The 18,741-nt window shown below is 41.9% G+C and overlaps 1 protein-coding gene across 1 annotated transcript in view; it reads right to left on the bottom strand.

The window, feature by feature from the left end:
- The window catches only part of CAMK1G (calcium/calmodulin dependent protein kinase IG), a 66,868-nt gene that overhangs the window by 26,670 nt on the left and 21,457 nt on the right, over window positions 1-18,741 (bottom strand). The window lies entirely within an intron of this gene.

Genomic DNA, 18,741 nt, shown 5'->3' with positions numbered 1-18,741 from the left:
CCCTAAGAGAACATAGAAGTGCCCAGTTGGATCAGACTGGTGGTCCATCTAGTTCACAATTTCACACAGTGGCCAACCAATTACCCTTGGATGGCCAAACATACGGGCACAGAGGCCAATGCCTCTCCCTGAAGCTGCCTGCCAATGTTGGCATCCAGAGGTTTACTGCCCCTGGACATGGAAGTTCCATTTAGTCAGCCACTTATGGATCTATCCTCCAAGAATATGTCTAATCCCTGTTTTAAAGACATCCATGCCGGAGGCTGCCACTATATCCAGAGGCCTGCATATTATGGATACAAAAGATAATGAGGATGGATTTGGCAATCCCCTTAGTGCTTTTGGCACAGTCAACAAAGGTATTTGACATTTTTGCCTTGATACTCTCAGGTCATTTCTGTACATCAGCTAGGTATACCCCAAGTCCACTGGCACATCACATGTAATTAGGCTTTCTTACACTGCTTCTGGCATGGCACATTCCTCACACTATAATCCTTTGCAACAAATGCAGGGAACCTTGGTGTATATGTTTATTTTTTTCTTCCCCACAGATGCAGCCTCACTTTGTAAGCGGTCGGCCCAGCCTCCACCATTTTAATAGCCATTTTTAACATGGCTGCATGTGATACCATGTCACATAACCCATGGCTTAAAATGGCAGTTTGAAATTGCTACCAGGGAAGAATCAAGCTAACCGTTGCTGAGTCCCACCTGGGAGATACAGGCATAATGGAATGCCACAGAGGAATGTGGAGTGATTAGAGGTGATGGGATTTACAGTCCTTCCTGCCCCAGAGGAGCCCAGTGCAACAAAGGACTCGCAGTGTCATCCCACAACACATTCCTTTCCCTCCTTCCATGATGAGATCTCCTGTCCTTGATCGAGGAGCTAATCAAATGGCATTCAGAAGTATTTCTAGTAAGGTACATTCCAATCCTAAATTCATCAACCCAGCTCCGGTGGTATGCACTAATAGATTGCCCCTTTTGTGCAGTCTCAGGGCAAGATTGACATTTTCATTCACACACCCCGGCAGCAGGTAACTAAAGTAATCAAACCTTTGTAATTCCCAGAGACTGACCTTCATGGTCTTTGTTCTTTTTTTTTAAATTTTTTTTTTGTTTTCCAACAGATATATACAAACATGAGACAGTTATCATTTTATCTGTCAATATCTATTATCTATTTCTTTTATCTCTTATATTCCACCCTATTACATCAATTGTGAGCTCTATTATGTCATTATACAGTTAATCTTAGTATCATATTTATGTTTACTGGTTATTGTTGTTTGTCATCCATTTATAGAAGGGTTCCCATGGTACAGAAAAATCTTCTTCCACTTGCCCTTTCATTAACAATGTTAATTTATCCATTTCCGCCATCTCCATTACCTTTGTTATTAATTCTTCTTGTTGGGGGACTCTTTGTTGTTTCCAATATGTTGCTAATAAGATTCTAGCTGTTGTTACTATATGGGTTACTAAGTGTTCTTGCTCTCTCTTCATATCCAACATACAGTTTAATAAAAAAACTCTGGTTTCAAAGGAATTGTTATCTGTAGGATATTTTGTAATAACTTATGTACCATTACCCAATATCTATGTACTTCTTTGCAGGACCACCACATATGTAAAAATGTCCCTATACCTTCTTTACATTTCCATGGCTGGTTCTAATGGCTGGGAGGACTCTCCCACCTCAGGATACATTTTACCCTATAAGAACCTGGGGTTCCCCCCATTCAAACGATGCACGCTTCCTGAGTCCAAGCGCTGCTCCCTTAGGGTTTCTTCCCTAAGTCTCTCCCTCACTCCTGGCTGAGAATGCTGGCGTTTGAAGCTCTCTTCTTCCATGGACCATGCTGCTCCTCTGATTGGTAAATATACTCCTCCTCCCACTCTATTCCAACTTCTGGCTAGCTTCCTAGGACTCTCTCTCTCTCTGTGTATCAACCATTTTCAATTAACTTCTTGTGTGTATGTTAGTTTTTCCTCTTTAAATAAAATTATTATTTGACCTTAAAAGCACCAGCCTCATCTGCTACCTTGGGGAGGGGACCTGGTAGAAATTGGTGGAGATTTCCCACATTACCCTTCTTGCATTGCCATCTTCCTTGCCGTTAATTCCCCACTCATACTCGCAAGGAGGCCCATTCCGGTAACAACTTCATTTTGCTTATCTAGAGCAGCCAAAACGTTTGAATTGTCCCTTTTCAAATGTTCAGCATCTAGAATGAGAGAATATTTTCAGGAGAATTCAGCTCTTTCTGTCTCATTTTAAACACACCCTTCCTTTGAGGAACTAATAAGGACATACATGTTTTTCCCTCCATTACCCTTTTAATAGGCTTGTGAAGTAACTGAAGAGAGACTGTCTGAAGGTTACTTGTGAGTTTGAAGGCTGAATGGGGATTTGAATACAGATTCCCCCACTCATAGTCCAACACTCTACCACCACTTTTGCTCCAGTCCAGAGTAATCCCACAGAGAATCGAAAGCATCAAAACCTATATTAGTCCCACATCTGTGCTCACTAGGTTTTAGAAAAACTAAAGTTCTCTTCTGAACATTAAAATGAGGAGTGTAAGCATACAATTGGTTATCAATATAACAATTAACTCAGATAGATAGGCATAGATCCTAAAGATTCTATGCCTTTGTATGGGAAAAAGAAGGCAGGAAAGGAAAGGGGGAATAACAGAATGGAGATATGTGACAATGGAACTCAGCAAACAGGAGCAGTGGCAATGATGTGAAATACACGACTCCAGCAATGCTCACAATGCAGAACAATATAAGCTGCCAGAACAATTTGCACATGTTAATATAGGATATTTCTTTTTCACCAACAGATTATAAATCACTTGATTTATTTCTTCACTTAAAGATACAGCAGTGTTGGTGACTCTAGGCTATCATAACATCACTGCAACACCCACATAAAATTACACTGGTACCATGGCAATGAAGGCATATCTTGAATAGTGTAGGGGACCAAAGATGACGGAAGTTAGAATGCTCCCACTGCATTTAATGGAGAACTAAAAGTTCAGTCCCTACCACCTCTAGTTAAAGGACCTCAGGCAGCATGTATTGGGAATGACTTTTTTTCTGTTTGATAGCCACTGGCAAACTAGACAATACTAAGCTATGCATGTTGATGGTTTTACTCAGTGAAAGATGGCTAAACTCTGAAAAATGGGTATTCTTCACAAAACAGGTACATAAACAGCCAAGGAAAATATGCAAAACACAGACACAACAAACAGTCGGATACTGCTAACATTTTGGAACTATATGTGCCAATAGCCTGGAGAAAAGATGTCCATTAAGAGGCTTAATGGTGTGATATTTACTAGTTGAGGTGTTTACTTCTATGCCCTGAAAAGCTTCCACTGTCCATTTGCACACATTAATACTCTGTTAAAGGGAGAAAACATTTTTTATCAAGGTTGTTAGCAACCACACCACACTTGAAATCCTTAGGGTCCAACTAGATGTGACATTTTTCCTCTTATACTCTAATAGTCGGATGACAGCTGCTGGGATCTAAGTTTCCAAGCACCTCAGGGCCCTACTGGGACCACAGTGCAGGCAGAGGATGGGTGTCACCTCCCTCTTCTGCTCTTTTCCCAACCCCAAACAGCTACAAGGGACATAATCTGAATTGGGCCCCTTTGGTGCTTGGTGGGAACTTAGTTTTCAGCACAGTATCATCAGACTATAGGAGTATGAGAAACCCAGACCCCACTCGTGGAAAAATGTTGTATCTAGTTTGGCCCTGACAGATTTCATGTGCCAGGATATAAACACCCGTGTGATATTTATTTCTCTGCTGAGAGCACGCAGGATAACAACTAAGGTACAGCAAACAACGTAGGGTAACAAAAAAGGTACACAAAAATTAGTAGGCTGATATTATAGAAGGATCATTCACCAGTAAGTTAAAGAGTAAGTTCAGATGCTGCACCCTCTTAATAACTTGATTGTTCAGCATTACTTATATGAATAATGCCAAGAGGCATCTTAAGCCAAGACATCATCTTATTCACTTTGGAGCATTTCTAGTTTCACTTGAGTTATGGTCATTGGCAGGATTTCTTGAAGCTCCTTTATAAATCTTGAATGAAGTATAGCTTGTAAGCTGTGACAAAGATGCAGACATTTTCCTTCACTGTCAGTGCCAGTGCCATGGCTACTTACCATGATGTTATCCTATATTCTGTCATTTATATTTATTCTCCCTAATGAGTACCTTGTCCATTCTAAGTTTCTGTGAAGTATTGGATGAATTACTGCAGTAAATATTGGCAGGCACTGAATCTTAAGTACTGAAGGCAGCCTCACAATTTATTGAGCAAACACACTTAGACATATAGAAACTTAGAGCTGAAAGGAACCCCAAGGGTCATCTAGTCCAACTCATGCATAATGCAGGAAATTCACAGCTAGCTCCCTCCTACTCCTCCAGTGACCTCTGCTCAAGGCCCAGAGGAAGGCAAAAAACCTCCAGGATCCCTGGCCAATCTGGCCAATTCCTGACCCCAAAGTGACAATCAGCATTACCCTGGGCATATAAGAACAGGCCATGAGAAGATGGCAATCTTGGCGATGGCTTACAGCCATTAAGGCCGGGGGCCACCTTTTGCTGCCCTGGAAGGAGTAGGAGCAGCTCACTCCTTCCAGGACCTGAAGGGGGGCAGAGCTAGGTGCATTAGAGCACGCTCCATCTGCTTTCCCCTTCAGTTGGTGCCTCGAGCTTGGCCTACCCTCTACACCCTGTAACAGAACAGGATTAGCCGGTCAACTTATTAGGGCCAGGTAGGAATCCCCCCCCCTTTCACCTGACTGGCTGTGGTGTGGGGGGTTTTCTCCTACCTTGTTCCGTATGCAGTGGTTGTGGTCATTTGTCTCAGTGGTGCTGCAGCCTAATTAGGTTATTGGCAGGTTAGAGTTGGGAAAATGAGAGCGGGCCGGTGAGTACCCTTGGCATATCCCCATTGGTGGGGAATTTGGATCTGTCAGGAGCGGCTGTGGCTCCATGGCCCAGCTGTGAGAGCAGACTGCCTGATGGGACTTCCTGGACAAGTCCTTCCCTCAGGCTGTTCAGCTTGGGGTGTTTGGAGCTTTATGGGGGCAGGGGAAGAGCCATTTGCCTGGCCGGCCGGGCCCAAGCCATGTCTATTGGATGGCTCGCACACGGGACAGTGGGTCTCGCCCAGACAGGTACAAGGAGGAGGTCCCATGGCAACCGCTGACTCGACCTGTACTGCTAGTTAGCCCCCTTGTTGTTGCTGTTGAATGTTATGTTGTTGCTTTTAAAAAGTAGCCCTTAGTACCCAAGCCTGTGTCTGCCTCTTACTTCTGACTAGGGTAGCAATCTAGCACCAGCTTATGCCTTCCTGCTCTTCCTCTCACAATCTGCCTACATTCATACTAAGTCATAGAATCAGCATTGCTGATAGATGGCTATCTAGCCTCTAATTAAAATCTTCCAAGGAAGGAAGGTCCACCACCTCCCAAGGAAACCTGTTCCACTGAAGAATTGCTCTAACTATTAAGAAGTTCTTCCTAACATTTAGCTGAAAACTCAATTTAATTTTAACCCGTTGGTTCTGGTCCAACCCCTGGGGCAACAGAAAACAACTCCTCTTGATCCTCTGTGTGGCAGCTCTTCAAATACTTGAAGGTGGCTCTCATATCACCTCTCAGTCTCCTCCTTTCCAAGCTAAACATGCCCAGCTCCTTCAGCCTTTCTTCATAGAACTTGGTCTCCAGACCTCTCACCATCTTTGCTGCCCTCCTTTGGACATATCCCAGGTTGTTAACATCCTGCCTGCCTGCATCAAAAACACACAACATGTGTACCTTTAAATGCCCATGTACACCCAACTGAAACAGGGTTTCCAGATGCATGTACCAGTGTTTAAAGATATGTGAACATTTTACCCACACTTTGCATATATGTGTTGCCTTTTTTATAGAGTTGCCAACAACCTGGAGAAAAAAATATATTCCTCCTTCAATGGAGGCTTAAGATGCTGAAGCTTTTAATGGCACAGGGGGATGTAACATAAATACTACCCCATTAAGCCTCTGTTAAAGGGGCAGGGCATTTTTTCCTTCAGGTTGTTGGCAATCAGTGTACATGCAGTAACCATGTCTACTGTATAAAATACATAGTATAAATGTACCAATTTGGAAACCGAGTACATGTAGAAAGGCAATCTGGGTGCTTCACAGGGTTGTTTTCTACAGAAAAGAACATGTAGGCAGCATGATCAGTAAGAGTTAAGCCAGCTCCAAGAACTTCAACTATTCATTGAATATAAATCCATTAGGATGATTCCGTAGTCCATAGGTGCTTATTTTTAGATTCCATTACAATTCAACTTTACTTTAAAAATATTAAACATTATAATGAAATATATGAAATATGAAATAATGAAGTATTTAGACTGTTAACTCGTTAAATTATCTTGTAATGCTCCCCTGGGCCACTCATAGCCCCCTCCTGATATTCCTGGATGCCCTCATGACACACCAGTTAAATTTCTTATTATGAGTCTGCACTGAAATAAGTGTGTTTTCCTGTTCATCTATAGGAAGACACAGAATGCAGTTCTAGCACATGAGCACTGGAAATAAGCTATCATGGGTGTTAGAAAGTACACTGAAGAAAGTAATCTGCTAAACTGAGTCTGCAATCCTAAGAACACTTTCCTGGGACTATGCTCCTCAGAATAAAAAGGGATTTACTTCTGAGTAGACTTGCTTAGGATTGCTCCCTTAGACTACTGAATTTGGGCTTTTTGCCCATAGGCAGTGTAAGAAAACCTAGATACATATGATATGCTTAGTGGACTCTAGGGTGGCATCTCTAGAGTTATGGCACTCCAGCTGATGTGCAGAAATGACCTGAGAGCATCAAGACAAAAATGTCAGATACTCTTTTTACTGAACCAAAAGAGACTGCCAAGATCATGCTCATTATCTTTTGCATCCGTCAATTTGGGCCTTTTGCTTGGAGAGGCAAGCGTTATTTTACTCTGCAGCCAAGCTGCCTTTCTATATCTGTAGGTTAATCAAAACTCTGTGCTGGATCATGAATGGGAAACAATCAGTTAAGCTCAGCCTCAGGAGAAACTTTTCCTTTGGTCTCTGACCTTAGTCAACTTGTTGCACAACAGACTTAGAGCTGTCATGGCTTAATTAAGACCTGATACATGAACATCCTATCCTGGTTATTGAAGAACTCAGTTCTATGATAGGAAGTAAGATGGTAATCTTATTAAAAGGTTTTGCACGGGAAGGTTTTGCACGTGGCCACCCACAGTTTTGCTGGCTGTCTTACCAGGTTAATACTGATTAATTCTCACCACCTTAGTAGCTGCTCAGTTGAAGAGAGACTGCTTCAAGGATATTTTTGCTGTGGATTTTGCTGCGAAATATCTACATATTTCATTTGTACAAATGTCATCCAGGCTATTCTCTGGGGTAAAGGAAGCCCCTGGTTTCCTCTATACCATATTCATGTTAGATTATTACATTATTTATTTTATTTATTTATTTAGTTTGTAGTCCACCTTTCTCACTGAGACTAAAAGTGGACTAGTAGCAATTGTGGCCTGTCTCCCCTCCTTATAAGTCTGTTTCATTTTCAAATAATAATTTAAAAAGTAATCTGGATATAAACTGTTACTGTCTATCTTTCAACTGCTTTTCCAGTCCAAGCCACCCATTTGCCCATTCAATGCTGTAAGTAGTAGTTAAAACAACAGTAAAATAACAGTTAAAATCAACAAATGAAGGTCTTCAGTTCACAGACATTTTTAAATTTTTTTAAAAAATCTATGGAATTCATCATACACATTCATGACACCAATATGTTCCATTGACACACACAGCCTTAAAGTTGTCTTTTTATTTCTCTGCAGCCCTTTCTGAACTGCCAACTCCCATATTTGGGTCCTATGTGCTAATATTTGAACTCCTTAAGCTGTCTAGAATTTTCGTGTATACTACATGACAACGCAGAAACTCATCTCAGGAGACTCACTTCTTTGATCACTAAGGTTCTGTGACATCAATCAATAACTACAAATTTTTTTAAACTGCAGCCCATGTCTTCCTTTATTTTGTTATTTCTCTACCATCACAGTGATTTAAGATCATGTTCACGCTTGGGTGGGTCAGGTGTTAGAAACAGAGAAATGGCAGCTCATAGTAAATCATGGTATGTGGAGGGACCATGGCAAAGAGGAAAAGGACACTGTTCTTCCCTTCCTTTGTTCCTTTGTTTACCTTTTTTCTATACATGGGTTCAGTGAAGTTCTTCTGCACACCACTTTCATGAAACCAATTTGAAGAGAAACCCAGTAATCTTCTAGCAATTCTTAGCTGGATTTACATGGTTTATACCCTGTCTTCAGAACAGATATCCTGTACCTTATGTATCTCCATCAAATTCTTTTTCTTTGAAAGGAAACTCCACAAGTAACCCATGAAGTGCAGCTGAAACTTCCCTTAAGTTAGAATACTTTTGGGGGCTTGGAACAAATCCTTCTGTAATTGCATTAATTTATCTGTTTAGAACTGTGCTAGACACTATGGCTTGGATCCCACAAGAATATTCTACTGCCAGACATGACAACACAGTCTATGGAGCATGACTTCCTTGGCTCCAGCCTCCTGCTGCAACCCCAAACGCTTGCTGAAATGCTGCTCCTGTTGGGTAAGAACAACATATCACAGGCATTTGGGGCTGGTGGGGGGTGTGAGAGAAAACTGTGCTCCACTGACAGAAATGCTTCCATCATCAGAAAACCTTCATGGGATCCAACTCTATAACCAGAACCATTTCAGTTCCCATTTGGAAATGGTGCTGATTTGTTTCTACATTTACTTTGCATTTATGAGGAACAGAAATATGTCCTGGGTATGTGTTTTATTAAAGGGGGAGTTAAAGAGCAAAGAGCTACTTCTACATAGATATGCATGGGATTACCAGCTCTTGGGTATTAAACTGCACCACACAGCAGATCCCAGGAATATTGAAGTTTTGGTGCAATGCTGCTTATTCCCTCTGTAGTTTTCATGTTATTTTTATTCTCATAACTGAACTACTTCATCAAATCTCCCCGCTGAAAACACCCACTGCACTGGGAGGGAATCAGAATTTCTAGCAGTATGTTCCTCACTACCCAAGTCAGTAGGAAATCATCAACCTCCAGATCAGATGCTGTGGCATCTGTTCCATGTTTCATTCCTAAACAGTTTAAGATAATTACAGCCCCACATTTAGTCTACTTGAATCAACAAGCTGGCACAGAGGAAACAAAAGCATTCACCAGCTCTCCTTCTACATTGCACAGCAGGGTTCTGGCTCTGCAAATGTGAGCTCATTCCTAGGGCTGACTAACCATTGCTGCATCACAAGCCAAGGACAAAAAAACATGAGGGAAGAAGGCAGACATGATATATGAAATTAATAGAATTTAAAGGAACAAGCCTTCCTCAGTCCTTTCATAACCAGAGCCCCAGTTCTGTTCAAATTCAACGGTGTCTCAATTTCAAACCAAGACAATTAGAATTTGTTCTCCGGTTAACAGTGACATTCAAAACCCCAAGCTTGTACCACATGTCTATGGGCTGAGCTCAAGCTCTTTTGCTATTTAAATCCACTTGGCCCTTTTTGTGACTAAAAGGTGCGGTACCTGATAAGTTAGCTATGAAAAGGATGGCAGGAGATTACAGCTCTTCTTAACTACTAGATTTGGATAACTGCTGGGAATTCTATAGATTTGCATACCCTATGAAGAAAATAGGGTAAAAACAATTTATTCTCATACCAAAGTTCACTTGCTTAACACTTCCCACCCCATTCCAGTTCTCAAGGCACTTCTCTGTATTGCATTTACTCAGCACTGTCCTGTTCTGCACTGGCTTCTGAAGCAACAGTGCAATACCAAACAGAGTTACACCCTCCTCAGCTCATTCAGTTCAATGGACATAGAAAAGTATAACTCTGTTTCGGATTGCCTGGCAAATGTATTACTGAAGGGACTCTCAAATGTATATTGTCAGGCTGACACACTTGCTAAATTTTACAAAGGTATCTTCCAAATTTCCCCCAAATATGCACACTAATTTACTAAAGACAGAGATAAGTATTAAGTTCTGACGCTAATAAATAGGCACAGTTAAAGTGTATCTTCGACTTATTTAAAACTAGCTTGATGCCCATGCTTCGCTATGGTATTTAACTAAGTCCAATTATAATACTTACAGGAATGTAACATTTTTTGGTTTGTGGGGGGGGGGGGTCAGGGCTGGATCGAGGGGGGAAGGGGGGTAGCCTGCCCACCAGTGCCACCAAAGAGGGTGTGCTGGGTGCGGCTGCCAGTCACCGGGAGTGCACCAGAGCTGGCAACTTGCTGCCGGGAGGCTGAGCTCAGGGTTGGGAGGCACTCGCCTGCCCCGCCGATGGGGCAGCTGGCTTGCTGTGCACGCAGGACCTCCCAGCCCTGCTCTCAGCCACCTGCACAGCAAGCTGGCCACCCCAGTGCACACCTATGCCACCGCCACCACCACCAGGTTCGCCACCAGGTTCACAGCATGATGTCACGGAAGTGACACCTGTCAGGGCTTGTCACTGCCACTGCTGGGCAGGGCCCCAGCTGGGCCAGCCCTGACAACAGAGGGGCACCAGGGATACTGCAGGACCCTGCTCTGTGGAAGGAGGGGTGGTATACATCACCCAGACTCCCTCTCAGTCCACTCGCTGGCCTGCTCAACCTGGCCTGCTTACCCTCTGCATCCACCATCATCTCCTCCTCCCAGAACTCTCCTCCAAGCCTCCACTCTCACACTGCTCTGCTCTCACTCCACACCATCACTCCTTATTCACACCCACCACCTCAGAGCTCTTCCTAGCCACCTTATATAGGGCTTCCTTTCCCCGCCCCACCCTCCTTCTAGGCTTGTTCCCTCTCCTGACTTGGCCCAGCTGTGCCTTCCCTCAGGTGTTTCCCTCCTACCACTAATCCCTTCTTGGCTTCCTTGCCTTGCTGGCAGGGTGGGGTTGAAGGCGAGCCATCCCCAGCTGAGGTCTTCTTGGCCTTGCTCACGAGGAGCTGCCCCAGCCGGCTTCTGTGCTGCTGAGCACGCCTGGCCTTGCTCACGAGGAGCTGCCCTGGCCAGCTACTGGGCTGCCTGCTCATTGATGCCAGGCAGGGCTACCTATCTCCTCCCCCAGAATGCCTGTGGCAGCTCCACCTGGAGGGGCTTGGCTCCTAGCACCTCCTGGGCCAGGCTGCTGTCCTCTAGCCAGGGTGTGGCTCTGGGCTGTAGTGGCTGCTTCTCCCCCTTGGAAGGTAAGGGCTCTGTTTGGGCTGTTGCTGGGTCCCTATTCCCCCTGCCTTGGCCCTTTTCCTCTAGCCTGCTTAGCCCCCTCTCTTCCCCCTGGGGGGTGGGACTAGCTGGCTTCTCCCTGCTCCCTCCAGCCTTCTGAGGCTTTGGCCTTTCACCCCTTCCCCCTGGAGTAGGCAGGTTCTGGCTCTGTTTGCTAGACAGAGCAGTTGAACTTCTGTCTCCTGGCTGCCCCCTGCCACTGCCTGTCAGCAAGTCCGGGGGCTGGGCTGCTGACCCCGGACAACACCATCATGCATCGCCGGGAGCGTGTGCACGCTGTGCGCGTAAGTGGAATGCCAGGCAAGGGTTGCACCAGGCGCTGGCAACCCTAGATCCAGCCCTGGGGGAGGGGAGTTGAGTAGATTTTGTAGTATAATAGCATAGTACCTGAGCTTCACAAAAGTATTTGAATAAAGCAAAGTGTGTTGATGCTGATAAGTGATGAAGTAAAATTCAAAATGTAACAGTTATTTAAGAGATTTTTAAAAGGAAAAGATTGCAGTGCAAGAAATAAAGTGAAAAATATGTACAACTGTTTTTTTTTTCTACTGAAGGTCCTTTTTGTAGACCACATTGGTGGTTTTTCCCTCAGGTGCTAGGATCACCAGGCTGCTGGGCGAGCTCACTATGGAGCAGGCCACGTAGAACTACCCATGTGAGAAGCAATCCTCCCTCAAGTCAATTCCTGCCACCTTAAGTGTCTGCCCCTGGGACTTGTTGATTATCATAGCAAAGTAGGCCTTGAGGAGGAACTGCAGTCTCTGAAATTCAAAGGGGTTCTATGATGGTATGAGTGGTATGCATGGTATGAACACCAACCCTCCCCCCCAAGCACTGCCTCGATGGCCTCGATGACATTCCTGTGGAGGTCTTTCACTCACAGAATGGTGCCATTGCAGAGTTTGGGTTGGTTGAGGTTACGGAGGAGCATCACTGCTGCCCCCACTTTGAGGAGAAGCTTGTGGTCTGGGAAGCCAGGAGGGTTGAGTGTGCTGAGGAACTCAATGGGGTAGTGGACCATGTCATCCATTTGCCCCACTGAGTCCCCAGATCTGTACTCCATTTCTGCCCCTTTGAGGGAGTTGTGTTTCATTAATGATGGCAGCCTTGTCATTCTTAGGGGTCAGAATGGCACACTTGCACATGGACTTCTCCGTTATAGTGATGATATCAGGGTATATTGTGGCTGTTAGGTCTGCTAGGGTCATCACTACTGTGCCCAGATAAGCAAGTATGGTCCCCTTTTCCTTGAACTCAGGATATTCTCTGTTCCCTATTTTTAGTAGGAGTTCAGAGAATTCCCTAGCAGACACCTCATCTCTCAAGTGGACCCTCATGTTCTTTCTTAGTGAGAGTTTCCTGATAAGGAGCCACAGATACAATGCCTTAACACACACAATAACCTCATCAGCTTGAGCTCCCCTTGGGACTACTGGCAGAGTCTGCCAGAAGTCTCCAACCAGCATTCCGGTGACTCCCCCCATCACTTTCTTGTAGCTCCTGACATTTTTGAGGGTTATGCTCAGTGCCTAAAAACACCCCTTCCTCCTTTTTACCATGGTGTATCCTGCATGATGTCTGCCAGGAGGCTTCTTGAGGGCAGGGCTGCAAGCAGGGGTTTTTTTCTGGAAAAAGAAGTGGCGGAACTCTCGAGGGAAATGTGGAAGAAATACGAGATTCTTTGAAATATTATTATTATTATTATTTTATAAAAAAATTTTATTAGGTGAGTGCATGTCTACAATCAATATTTCAATTATTGAACCTAAATATCACATTTCCCCCCCTTTCCTCCCCCCCTTTTCTAGTGACTTCCAACAGGTTTCCAACCCATCTCTTATTATATAACCTATTCTTCTATCCTCCCTCTATATAGTAACTTTTTTTTACATTTATAAACTAAATACTTTCCATTATCTTTAAATCTATCTAAAATTTAAATTCTACCGTAATTAAGATTTTTCTTTAAATGGTAAAGATTACAGTCCCCACTAAGTTTCCCTAATAACTTTCAAATTGCCACAATTTCCCCTTCACATCCCACTTTTTTTCCAAATACTCCTTCAATCTACCCCAATCCTTGAAAAATTCTTCAGCATTCTGGTCTCTCAGCCTTCTTGTCATTTTGTCCATTTCCTCCGTGTACAGCAACTTTTGTATCCAATCTCCAATAGATGGTATTTCTTGCACTTTCCATTTCTGCGCATATAATATTCTTGCCGCTGTTGTCATATAAAATAGCAATGTCCTGTATTGCATAGGAACATCTTCCATATTTAAGTTCAGTAGTAGGAGTTCTGTGTTCTTTATTATTGAAATCTGCAAAATCTCATTTATCATTTCTAAAATATCTCCCCAGTACTGCCTAGCTACCTCACAAGTCCACCACATATGATACAATGATCCTTCATGCATTTTACATTTCCAACACTTACCAGACATTTTAGCATTTCCATAAGCTATTTTTTTTGGCGTCAAATACCACCTATATATCATCTTAAAAACGTTTTCTTTAATACTGGTACAAGTTGAAATCTTCATTGTATTTTTCCACAAATATTCCCATGACTCCATTGTTATGTCCCTTTGACAGTTTATAGCCCACTTCACCATCTGGACTTTAACAGCTTCATCTTCTGTATGCCACTTCAAAAGAATTTTGTAAATTTTTGAAATTTTCTTCTTACTTTCTTGCAATATAAGTTCCTCCAGTTCCGAATCTTTCCATTTAATTCCGCTTTTTAAACAATCCGAGTTATATAAGTCCTTTATCTGCCTATATTGAAACCATCCATAAGATGAACCTAACTCTTCTTCTGTTTTAATTCTTAACATATTTTGTTCCTGAATGAGAATCTTTTTATAGGACAGACATTGATCTCTATTGTAAATAACTCTCGGGTCAATAGATTCATATGGTACCACCCACGAGGGGATACCTTCGCCCAGGTGATTTTTATATTTCTTCCAGACTGTGAAGAGACTCCTTCTCACATAATGATGTAAAAACATGGAATCAGCTTTCAATTTGTCATGCCACAGATAGGCATGCTACCCAAACAATTTTTTATAACCTTCCAAAGTTAGTAGCTTACACTTCTCCAGTGACATCCAATCTTTAAGCCATACCAAACAAATTGCTTCATAGTATAGTCTGATATTCGGCAGTTGCAGTCCACCTCTTTCCTTGGCTTCACACAAAACTTTCATTTTTATTCGCGGTTTCTTGCCTGCCCATACAAAATCGGAAATCTTCCTTTGCCACTTTTCAAATTGCTTACTGTCTCTAATAATTGGAATTGTTTGCAGTAGAAACATAACCCATGGTAACACATTCATCTTAACTGCCGGTATTCTTCCCAGCCATGACAGGTTTAATTTATTCCATTTAATCAAATCTCTATCGATTTGCTGCCATAGCTTTTCGTAGTCATTCTTGAACAAGTTGATATTCTTCGCTGTAAGCTCGATTCCTAAATATTTTACTTTATGTGTTACTTCGCAATTTGTAATTTCCATCAGTTCTTGTTGCTTTTGTTTGGTCATATTCTTACATAATATCTTAGATTTTCTTTTGTTGACATAAAATCCAGCCAGCTCTCCAAATTCCTTTATTTTGTCCAACAGCTTCGTCATGTTTTGCATTGGATCTTCAACAATAACCATTACATCATCTGCAAAAGCTCTAACTTTGTAGGTGAAATCTTTGATTTTTATGCCTCTTATTGCATCATCCTCTCGAATCTGAATCAACAATATTTCCAAAATCAAGATAAACAACAATGGAGATAATGGGCAGCCCTGCCTTGTACCTTTCCTTATTTCCAATTTTTTGGTTAGCTCATTATTGACTACAATTGCTGCACATTGGTCTTTATAAATCGCTCTTACTGCTTGAATGAAGTCTTTTCCCATTTGCAGTTTTTCCATTGTGGCGAACATAAAACTCCAATTTAAATTGTCAAAAGCTTTCTCAGCATCCACAAAGAAGAAACCAACTTCTTTTTCACAATGTTTGTCGTAATATTCTATCGCATTTAAAACAGTTCTCAAGTTGTCTTTGATTTGTCTATTTGGAAGGAAGCCTGCTTGTTCTTCTGCAATAAATTCCACAAGGCCTTCCTTCAGCCTTTCCGCCAGTATTTTTGCAAAAATTTTATAATCATTATTCAGCAACGAAATAGGTCGATAGTTTTTAACATTACCAAGGTCCTGATCTTCCTTTGGTATCAATGATATGGTGGCCTCATTCCAAGACTCTGGGACCTTTTGTCCCCTTAAAATTTCGTTCATTACCACCTTCAAAAAAGGTACCAGCTCATCTGGCAAAGATTTATAAAGTCTGGCCGTAATTCCATCTGGACCCGGTGCTTTGCCCAATTTAGTCGCCTGGATAGCTTCTCTTATCTCTGTATCCGTAATTTCTGCGTTTAATTTTTCCTTCCAATTCTCTGGTATCAATGGTAGTTTAACTTCGCCTAAATATTGCTCAATAGCATCCAAACTTACTTCTTTCCTCTGACATAATTTTGCATAAAATTTAAAGAATGCTCTATTTATCGCTGCTTGATCAGTCAATGTCATTCCATCTTCTTGAATCTTAGTTATTACCTTTTTCTCTTTTTTCTTTTTCAACTGCCATGCTAAATATTTCCCAGGTTTGTTTGCTCCCTCAAACAACTTTTGATTCAGCTTCTTCAATTCCCACTCCAACTCTTTGTTCTCCATTGCTTTCAGTTGTTCTTGCAGAATTTTAATTTCTTGAAATAATTTCTTTTCCCCTAGTCTTTTCTTCAATTGTAACTCCTTATTTCTTATATTCTCCACAATTTCTTTCCTTTTCTCCTCTTTTTTCTTTTTATCCCTTGCATTCAAATCCATCAATACTCCTCTAATAACTGCCTTATAAGTATCCCAGACTTTGTGAGTTGGAACGGTATTGTTCAAGTTATACTGTATAAAGAATTTGGTCTCCCTCTGTAGCAGTTCTAAATTGTCTTTTTGTTGCAGCAAATCCTCATTTATTCTCCATCTCCATCTTTTGGTGCCTTTTCCAAATTTCCACATAATTAGGTTATGATCTGAGCCTATTTTTGGCATTATCTCCACATCTTTTGTCCAAACAACCAAGTCTTTAGAGTCCCAGATCATATCAATTCTTGATAGTGTCAAATGTCTTGGTGAAAAAAAGGTATATTGCTTTACCTTGGGGTTATTTCTTCTCCAGGTATCTTCCAAATTCTCCTGATCCATCATTTCAAAGAAGGATTTTGGTGATAGTCCCCTTTTTATGTGAGCACCTTTTGTTTTCTTGTCCATGTTTAACGCCGTAACTCCATTGAAGTCACCTGCCAAAATTTTCTGTGAGTAAGTTAGTCCATCCAGTTGTTTCTGTAAGTCCTTAAAAAAATTGTCCTTAGCTCCATTTGGTGCATAAATTCCAATCAATAAAATCTTTTCCATATTCCAAATAATTTCTACAGCTATATATCTTCCTTCCACATCGTTAAATATCATTTTAGGTTGCAGCTCATCTTTAACATACAAAACTCCTCCTCTTTTTTTTGCTTCGATGAGGCTGCAAATTCTCTTCCCAATTTAGCATTTTTCAAATATTTCACATCTTGCTTCCTGATTTGAGTCTCTTGTAGACAAATTATATTGCAATGCTGTTTAATTAGCCCATGGAAGATAGTTTTACGTTTGAAAGGCGAATTAAGTCCGTTTACATTCCAAGATATAATTTTGCGCTCCATAGTCATATTCTGGATCTTTTAGGTAAGTCTTTTTCATTGTCCATAAAAAACCTCTCCATCTTGTGACTGGACCTGATTGTTTTTTTAACTGTTTGAAATTCAAAGCTCAAGCCCTCTGGTATTTCCCATCTATATCTGATATTCAAATCCTTCAATATTTGAACCAGTTCTCTGTATTTCTTCCTCTCCAACAAAAATCCTCTAGGTAGTTCTTTCATTATTCGTACTCTTTTCCCAACAATTTCCAGAGGGCTTTGAAACTGTTTACTCACAATATCTTCTCTTGTTCTTTTCATTGTAAATTGCACTATCATATCTCTTGGGAGATTTTTTTGTGCTGCGTATTTCGAGTTGATTCTGTACGCCACATCCAGTAAAACCACAATTTCTTCCACTTCTTTATCCAAAAATTCTGCAAGTATTTCTGAAATTTGCTCTTGGGCTGACTTTCCTTCTACTTCTGGGACCCCACGAAATCTGAGTTGTCTTTCCATGTATTTACATTCCATCACGGCCATTCTTCCTTGCAAACCCTTAGTTTCTGTCTTGAAGGAAACAGACAAATTATCCACTTCATCCTCCATTACCTTCACTTTCAACTGCGTCGTTTGTAACTCCTTCTTGACCTCATCGATACTCTTGGTTACTTCCGCCACCTCCGATTTAAGTGTCTCTTTAAAATCTCTTGCCATGTCTCTTATCATATCTTTAATCTCCTTATTTCCATCCGCCACTTTCTTGTCGAGACTCTCCAACGCCGACTGCCACTCCTTCTTCGACATCGTGGGGCTGGCTTTAGCTTGCTCCCACGAGTCTGCTCTCTTCCGCAACTCCGTGGCATTGGTAATTTATTATTTTTAAAGTTAAGTCCTTTATTTAAAACAAATTCTTCTCCGATTAAATAATTCCGATCTCCAAAATGGCGGGTGTCTTTTCTCTATGGTTTTTAGTCGAAGTTTCTGCCCTTACCCTTCTCCAAGATGTCCCACTTCTGCTTAACTTGAGGTCTTGCCCTTTCCCTTTTTCAAAATGGCTCTCTTCCTTTCCCGGGTTTCCTTTAGCCGCCACTTCCAGCCTGTTACTCTATTGCCTTGACGCACTTCCTGCTCCGACACAACCGCCCAGCGGTTCTCACGTTTTTTCCAATTTCCCACAGTTCACTATCTCTCTTAAACCACAGGTATGTAAACAATCATTTCTTTCTTCGCTCTAATTCTTCTAAATAAATTCCTTTTAACTCAGTCACTTTACTGGAGCTTAGCCAATATATCCTTAGCACTTAGCAACTTTTGTCTTCCAAATTAATTCAATTCTTCTTATTGAATTTCTTCTCAAAAAGAGAGATAGCAATCTTTACCTTAATAGTTCTATTTGCGGGTTGTAATTGCTGTTTCAATAGTCAAATTCTTCCAAATTAGTCCCAATTAGTTACTGAATCTTGGGCACGGTGTTCTTAAGCCAAAACAATGACTCCAAAGCCACTGCAGAGATCTTTGCCATCCTTCTCCGGGCGGGACCTCAAGACTGGGTGGGAGATCGTTGCGCAGATCTCCCCCCTCAGCTGAGA

Source organism: Eublepharis macularius, chromosome 5 (assembly GCF_028583425.1).
Source record: "Eublepharis macularius isolate TG4126 chromosome 5, MPM_Emac_v1.0, whole genome shotgun sequence".
NCBI classification, from domain to species: domain Eukaryota; kingdom Metazoa; phylum Chordata; class Lepidosauria; order Squamata; family Eublepharidae; genus Eublepharis; species Eublepharis macularius.
Note: the sequence above shows the minus strand (reverse complement) of the source record. Positions and strands in the feature narration are given on the sequence as shown.